Source organism: Mus caroli, chromosome 18 (genome assembly GCF_900094665.2).
Source record: "Mus caroli chromosome 18, CAROLI_EIJ_v1.1, whole genome shotgun sequence".
In the NCBI taxonomy this organism is placed as follows: Eukaryota; Metazoa; Chordata; class Mammalia; order Rodentia; family Muridae; genus Mus; species Mus caroli.
Window position 1 is genome coordinate 579986 of NC_034587.1, and position 9139 is coordinate 589124.

The following is a 9139-nucleotide window of genomic DNA, read 5'->3' on the forward strand; positions in this document are numbered from 1 at the left end:
AAAAAAAAAAAAAGAATATGGTTGTAATAGGGGCCACTGTTCCTTCCACAAGCATGTCACATCTTTTCAGCTGCTACTCAGTACCCATGAGCAAAGTGATAAATTAACCACCTGGTTCTAGAAAGGAGGAGAGGCGTGAAGAAGACAAATCTAGGGTACTGAGTCCCTTCCACTGTGAATGTGGAATGCCTGTCCTTTCCCCATACAGCTCATTTTAAAATCAAGAGACCTTTAGTCTTTTAAATGAGCTTTCTGTTCTGTCATAAGTATTCAGACCAGGGTTGGAAATTGTTCCCTGTGACTAATTCTGCTTACTGGGGAAAGTTGTGCAAGGCTCTCTCTGCAGAGCATGTCTTTTATGTTTTAATGCTACTCACATATAATGCAATTTGTCCTGAACTGGAGTTAAGACAGTGGAGTTAGGATTAAGGATTTTTTTCCTTCTTATAGCAATGTTTGGAAGTACTTAAATTAGATGGTTTGTGCTACCCTGGCCTAAACTGAGATTAAGGTAATTTATGGGGCTGAAGGCCAGAAGTTCCTACTGGCAGTTTCAGTCTCCCTAGTCTGGGGTTAATGGAGACAAGCATCCTGCAGAAGGTTTCAGCAGTTCCCTTTGGTTCCATTTTAATGACACTCCCTTGCCAGTGTTTTCTCTTTGAAGAGCAATTTCATAAACAATCACTGGCATTTCATGTTGAGGGCAAGATTTGTAATGACATTCATCTCCCTGGGAGTGCTTCCTTAGCATGTGACTGGATCAAGGCCACCACAGTTAATACAGCTCGAGTGTGGGTGGCTCCCAATGCATCATGGGCCTCCCCCTGCATGAACAAAACTGGCTGGGGGTGGAGGTGGAGGTGGGAACCAATTTTGAGCTCTGCATACATGCCTCTGATTTATAAAACTATCTGAGGGAGTCAAATGTGAGCCTGCAACTAGTCCTAGAACCCTTGAAAGAACAGCCTGGCAACAGGGGCACACTGAGGGCTGCTCTGAGGTCAGAGGGAGACTAAAAGCCCAGAGACCTCACTGTTGACAGTACCAGTGGAAGCTCATTAGCAGTGCTTACAAAGCACCCATGTAAGGCAGGCGTCACTTCTGGGTGCTATGTAAAGTCAGTCTAGGCAAGGGGTTAGGGCATGTGCAGCTATTACTGATTAAAATCACATATAAAGTTATACAGCCAATTAATGCGGGCCTCAGACTCCAGCTAAGGTGTTATATGGGCTTAAGTAGGACTGAGGCCCACCATCATACTTAGAAATAAGGGGTTTGATGTCTTTTCTGTTTCTATAGCCTGTGCTATCATTAACTATAACAGTGTTCTAGAAAGCTATTGTAGACCAGGAAGAGTGTTCAAAGAAGATGGCAGCATAACATAGACTTGAGATGGGGAGGATGGATATTCTCCCTCTCGGTGAGTGGTGTTACCCCAGGCATGGCTGAGGGGATTCATATAGCTTGTTCCAAAGACCACTGCAGTGGCAATTTCTGCAGGACAGTGGGCTGGCAACATTTGACCCGTGACAAGCCATTTTCCTATTCTTTTCTTTTGTGGTAGGTCAAGCTTGAAATGAAATCAGTAGCCTGACATCACTCTTTTGGACTTAACCGGAGAGAAAGCTGTCTGTCCTGTCAGGATAGGGATGGTGACAGGGCTCCTACTCAGATGTCAGGATACATTTCTGTGGTGTGAGTATGCTAACACTTTCTACATGCTGCTCATCTGGTTAACCCACTTACTGGACCATCTAGTGTTCTGGGAAGTGGCTACATAGGTCTTAACTTGGATGTGATAGGGGCAGTTATTTCAAGGCTTAAATGAATATAATATGCTCAAAGCACAGTCATTCAATAAGCCATAAATAAATGCTCCTTTTCCCTCCTTACTCCAAAACCTTAACAGGTGTATACATGCCTTCTATCTCATTCTTATAGACTCTGTACTAGGCCTCAATGTGCTGCCTGAGTAAGTCCGGTTTACTTGGTTTGCTAATAAAATCAACAGTACCAAGCCCTGTACTCTCTACAGAAAACAATGACCAAGTGTTTGCAGCGACATCCAACATACTTTTGTCAGGAGAGTGAATTCCTTATTTCAGGTCAGGCTAATAAAGTTAATGGAGAGAAGGTCAAAATTTGTCTGAGCCCTGAACAATAACAATATTTTAAAATATACAAGTTTTAGGAGTCATCTTCAGCCCTCTCTCACCAGGCATAGTAGAGACAACTTGGTTAAGTTGCAATTGCTGCTGAGCTCTGAATCTGCAGAAACTCTTGGGCCCAGGATGCTGTAGTCCCCGTGCTATACTGGCCCTGGGGTACTGCTTTAATATGAAGCAGTGAAATGAAGTGAAATGAAGAATCTTTCTTTAAAAACAAAACAAAAAACAGGGTAATTTGCTGGCCCTGAAGAAGGGCATATACCAGCACAGCCGTGGCCCAGGTGGAATCTCAGTCAGCTTGCAGGGCTACGCCATCCACTGCCTTCCTAATTACACAACACATGGAAAAGAACAGTAAATTGAAAGACAATTTGTTGGCCCCCCTGAAGAGGACAGGATGGTTTTATGTCTTAAATGCATGCATCAACTGAGAGAACATTTATTTCTAGACTCCTTTGTGGGGTGACAGCTCTGTCCACAAGCCGGCCCTGACTACTGGCAGGCCTCTTCCGGTGCCTCCCAGGCAGCTGGAGGCCACCACACTCATTAGGTCATGTTTACTGAAGGTGCTTGTTTTCTGTCTCAGGACATGGGACAAAGCGTGTTGTAACTGACCACCAATGGATCCAGCTCTGTTCATGGATTATGGTTGCCTTGGCGACCAGTCTTGCTGAGCTCACCCCAGCAAACATAGAATGAATGGCTAGGTCAACAGCTCAGATAAAAAGAGGGTTATGCAACTATTTGCAGATTCCTTGGCAGAGGTCTCCCTCCCCCCACATTTCCCAAATATCCTCATATTCAAAACTTCCAAATGAAGTTTTTTCTTTTTTATATGAAAAATAAAATAAAAAAAATGGTCACTTTGGAAATATAAAGTCTAGAAGATCTGAACTAGGTGTTTGTTACTTCGGTTTCAGGAACAATTCAAAAGCATGTTCCAATGGTGAATCTTCTCTAGACAGAAAGCCAGAGTGACCACTCATGTATTTCTAATGATCTACATGAATAATTTCATCTGCTTAGATTCAAAACTTTAGTCATTAAATGATTTTATTCTTGTCTCAGCTAAATAGAGTTTGTAAAATGAAGAATTTTAAGATGCAGAAATAATGCCTTTGGAAACAAAACAAAACCGAAAAACAACTTGAGACAGGATGGAGCCTCTCTTTGTGGAAAAAATAAATTAGCCAGAAGGACAATTTATTTAGGACAGTGAGCACAAAGGAGCCAGGACTGCATCTCCTGTTCTCTGAGCCACTTAATGCCGTGCAAACAATTAGCTGGTAACAGGATCCGGGGTTCCAGAGTAGTTTATGTGTATTTCTGACCATGACTGGAAGAAAGCTACTGCCTGGGTCACAGAGCCAGAGTCTATGAGATCAGTAAGTGCCTGGGTGGAGGGCCATTCATTATTCCTGATCTGTAAGTTCCTCTCATTTTCTGAGCCTGACTCCTGGGGAGTTGCAGGAGTCACAGATTTTCTGTTCTTTTCTTCCCTCTGCAGGCGGAAGGGGCTCTTACTCTGCATCAAGCAGCTTTAAGATCAGGTTGATTGTGTGTGTGTGTGTTTTGTTTTGCTCTACTGTTCTGGTTTTGTTTTCTTAGGCCTGTAGTCCAAGCAGGTCTTGACCTTGAAGTCTTGCTTTGTCTCCCAAGTGTGGGTATTCCAGGTGCTTCCTACTGTAGAAACAGTTCCTTCCCAGGCATTCTTCCTGTCTGAGGGCACCATCCTCTTCCCTTTCCTTCCAGTCGGTTGGCTCAGGCCCATGTTTCTTTAAATACTAATTGGAACTCCTTTATACCAGTTTGTTCTACTTAAACTGCTGTCAAAGAGGACCAAATATATGTTGAAGATTCCCATTTTAAACAGTTTTACTGTTCATGATCCAGACATGTTATTTTCCATTGTGTGATTAACTGCCGAGAGTGATTTAGGACCAAGTAACTTCAGGATGGCATGGTCTACTTCCTACTTATATTCTAGATACAGTCTGTTCTTTTCTGGAGAAAAACAATAGCAATGAACACAAGTACAAAAGAATATATAGGTTTATAGAAGCAAATATTTCAGAGATTGATGACTACTATATTTAAGTTCTTCTCATGTGATCATAAAGAGGACCAGGAAGTTGTAAAGAGATATAGAAGGAATTCTGGTGCCTCTTCTCTCCTTGTTCAGAAAGCATCTTGCCTGACAATAGCAACACTATCAGAACAATTCTATCAGGAGTTTAAGACCAACTTCTGCCGTAGTGGGAGTTAGAGACCCACCTAGGTCACGCTGACCTTCCTCAAACAAAGCAACTGCCTTCAAAAGCCCTCAAGTTAGAAAACAGGTAATGATATAACTCAAAGTTCACTCAAACTGCATGTGTATGTGTGTGTAACTGTTACCACACAGTGTGCACACATGTGGTAGCACACGGAGCTCTCTGTACTATGTTCATATAATAAGAACCCCCTGTCTCTAACCTTGACATTTACTGGCTGTCCGTGTTTGTAATTGTATTATCTAACTAGTTCATGGTTGAGAAAATACAGCCTGTTCTCTTTGGTCATAGTTTCCTTCAAATGTATTCAATTTATTTTATCTATTGACAGTCTGTTCCTTACTATTGCTGAGCAGTATTCTGTGGAATTAAGGCATCAAAGTTCATTCAACAAATCGTCTGTACCTAGGAAGTTAGCAACCTCAGACACTTATAAGTAAAATTTACACAAATTCCTGCATGAAAATAAGTTTTTATTTCTCTAGATAAATGACCCCAAACACACCTATGAGGTTGTATACTAGCTCATTGCAGTTTCAAAGGAAACTGCAAATATTTTTTCCTGAGTTCTATGATGTTCATACTTCCACCAGCAATGTGTAAGTGACTCGGCTTCCCTGCAGCCTGTTCAGCATCAGGTAGAAACATGTGCCACCCTATCTGATAGGCACATGAGTGAAATATCATAGACTTTTAACTTCCGTTTTCCTGCTGACTGATGATGTTTATGGGCCTGAGGGAACTTTTTAAGTCTTCTGTAGTGAAAATTTATATGACTTTTGTCTATTTTCTAATGGCTATCATAACCATTGAGTTTTGAGAACGTTTAAAAAACATATTTAAATATAAATGTTCTTTTGCATGCATGATTTGAAAATATTTTCTCCAAACTTTGTCCACTCATCTCCACTGGGCCCTTTTATGGGGTAAAAGTGATAAGATTTTAATAATCTTTATATAGATTTTTCTTTTACATGTCCTGTATTTGGCATTAAATCTAGGAGCTCTTTTTGAGGTAAATTCTAAATATTTTCTCTTCCTTTTGTAACATTTTATATTATACAATTAAACACTAGATGCATTTTGAGGTTTGGGGGCTATTGTTGTTTTTAATAGGGAATAATGTTTAATACAAGGTTTATTTTCTTCTTTCAAAGAGACCCAACTTTTTAATACTATTTTTCTCCAAAAAGAGAATATCTTCCCTATCTTTAATTAGTTTGCTCTTTGCACTAAAGATCACTGTCTTAGTCAGGGTTTCTATTCCTGCACAAACATCATGACCAAGAAGCAAGTTGGGGAGGAAAGGGTTTATTTGGCTTACACTTCCATACTGCTGTTCATCACCAAAGGAAGTCAGGACTGGAACTCAAGCAGGTCAGNAAGCAGGAGCTGATGCAGAGGCCATGGAGGGNTGTTCTTTACTGGCTTGCCTCCTGGCTTGCTCAGCCTGCTCTCTTATTGAACCAAGACTACCAGCCCAGAGATGGTCCCACCCACAAGGTGCCTTTCCCCCTTGATCACTAATTGAGAAAATGCCTTACAGCTGGATCTCATGGAGGCATTTCCTTAACTGAAGCTCCTTTCTCTGTGGTAACTCCAGCTGTGTCAAGTTGACACAAAACTAGCCAGTACACTCACCAAGCATACTTGTGTAGGCAGATTTTGTTTACTGATTTTGCCCATCTGTTGGTCTTCTTCTACTAGCACCATGCTGTCTAGATTGTGGCAGCCATGCTGCTTAAGGTGGAAATGAGAAATCTAATGTGGTCCCAAACCAAAACAAAGAACTATAGGCAAATAAGGAATGCTGGGGATGGGCCAAACATTCTTCCCCTGAGAAAACACTGATTGGTTTTCAAAACAGAATAGGCAGCACTGTAAAATATACATACAAAAATATTATACAGACAGAGCTGTTTGTATTTATGTAACATATATGTACATATATGTAAAAACAGAAATAAGAGGTTATGAATTTGTGAAAGAGCAAGATAGAACATCTGCCTCCTAGAGTTTTGAAATAGGAATTTAGAATCTTGATCTCAGCTACATCTTCTTGATTTTTGTTTGTTTGAGTCAGAGCCTCTCTATGTAGCCCTGGTGGATCTGCAGATAAGTAGACTAGGTTGGCCTTGAGCCCACAGAGATCTGCCTGCTTCTGCCTCCCAAGAGCTGAAATTAAAGACATGGCCAACACACTGGGCCCATTCATCCTTTCTAATATAAAAATTCCAGTGTGATGACCTTCTCTCCCAGCTAGATGCCACCCCCAAAGATTGAGACATTATATTTTCATTTTTACTCATTTTTAAATATTTTAAAATTTTTCTGTTGAGAACTTTTCTTTAAACTATCAATTATTTAGAAATCTGATGATAATGTAGCAGAGGGTAGCCTAATCAGCCATCAATGGGAGGAGAGGTCCTTGGTATTGAGAAGATCATATGTCCCAGGGTCAGGAAGCAAGAGTGGGTGGGTTGGGGAGCAGGGCCAGGGAAGGGTATAGGGGGTTTTGGGGATAGCATTTGAAATGCAAATGAAGAAAATATCTAATAAAAAAAAGAAATCTGATGATAGTTTAATTTATATGCACTTGAATAGCTTCCCATCATCTCTGTCACTGATTTCTAGGCTAACCTCACTATGATAGAAATATACTCTGAATCACTTTAATTCTCTTCCATTTACTAATTTTGCTTTATGACCAAGGATATGGTCTCTCTTGGTTAGTGCTCCATTGACTCTTGCCAAGTGTTTATGGTCTATTGATTCAGCATATGTTGGTAAGCATTCTATATATGTCTGTATGACTAATGAGTTCTTCAATAGCCTTGACTGCAGAGTTCTTCAATAGCCTTGACTGGTTTTTGTCTAGTAGTTCTATTTACTTTGTCTAGTAGTTCTATTTATTAGAGAAATGAGGTGGTGAAGTTCTCCTTTCAGACCTATTAGGTTTTTGTTTTTTTGCATTTTTCTTCTAGTTTTTAGACACAGGGTCTCATGTAGGTCAAGCTGACCTTAAACCTTCTGTGCAGTTGAGATGACTTTGAACATCAGATCTCTCTGCCCACCTCCTAGGCAGAGTGCTTCTTTCCACATTCATTCCTGTATTAGTCAGTCACTGGCAGAGCCTCTCAGGAGACAGCTATATCAGTCTCCTGTCAGCAAGCTTTTGTTGGCATCCACAATAGTGCCTGGGTTTGGTGGTTGTTTATGGGATGGATCCCCAGGTGGGGCAGTCTCTGGATGGTTCCTATTTCATTTCTTTTGAAGCTTTTTTTGTGCAGTTTATACATACTTAGGATTATTATTTTCTCTGAATTCTTTTATCATTATTTGTTGTCTTCAGTAATATTCTTTGCTTTGAAATCTGCTTTATCTGACAGTAATATAGCTATTCTGGTTTAAAATCAGTACAGACTGACACATCCTTATTTATCCCTTTACTGTCTACTCACATGTGTGGTTCCCTTTGAAGTGTGCTTTTCTAAAGAGCATGTAGTTGTTCTAATTTTATCTTTTCAGAACTAGTAATCGGATCCAAAGCCTAGTACATGATAGACAAATGGTCTACTAGGGATTTGATGGTTTTTAAAATATACCTTTCCAATGATGCTTCCTGTTTCTGTCTCCATCTTCTTCCCTCTACCTCCCCTCTCCAGAGTCTCACTTAGAGATCAATCTAGCCTTGAACTCACAACCCTCATTCCTTAGTCTCCTAAATTACTGAGATTGTAAGTGTAAACCATCATGCCTACACTACCTTTTAGTTTGTGTATTTTGAAGATTTACAGAAGAGTAATTATTGGTACATTAGATCTTAGATTTGCCATTTTGTTTCTTTATGCTCCTTTTTAATTTTTTTTCTACTTCATCAACCCCTTTTTATTTTCTGTGGACCACTTGAACAGTTTTTGAATTCTACTTTGGTTTATTCATCCTATCTTTTGAGTATTTCATATGTCTCATTGCATAAAGAACTTGCTTCCATTTAGACACCTCCATTCTCCCAAATTAAAATTAATTATCTGTGTTTTCTTTCTATTTATTATGTCCCACATAAACTGCTAGTGCATGTCTCCTTTGAACCAAAAGAAATGTGATTGAAGAAATGTCTCAATGTGAGAACTGCAATGTTTAACTGCATCCTAAGTTTCCATTCTTTGCCTTCTTCTGTTGCCATTTTGTCTTTATTTAGAATGATCTTAGTTATTCTTCAACACTCAGCCTCTTTGAGGGAGTGCTATCATTTCCCCTAATTTAGAGTATCTTCACTTCTTCTAATTTTGTCAGGGACTTTGTGTTTTAACACTGCCTTCTGGACTCCATAGTCTTAAAAAAAAGAAACCTGACAAGCCTCTTCCGGTCAGAAAAGCACCGGGGCAGCTAGGGCACAGAGTCCGCTGACACTCGCCAGCTACCCACAACACCCGCCACAGGATCTTAAGACTTCTGGTGAGTGGAACACAGCTCCTGCTCCAATCCAATTGCGCCCGGGACCTGAGACTGCATTAGTTAGGGAAGCAGAAACCGGCCTGAGTAGGGCCACAGGCCTCATCCGGCTGGAACAGCACCTGTGTAGCTAGAGGGCAGGGTCGGCTGACACCTGCCAGCTATCCATGACCACCGCCACAGGATTTTGATACTGCTGGTGAGTGGAACACAGCTTCTGCTCCAATCTTTAAACAGTGACAA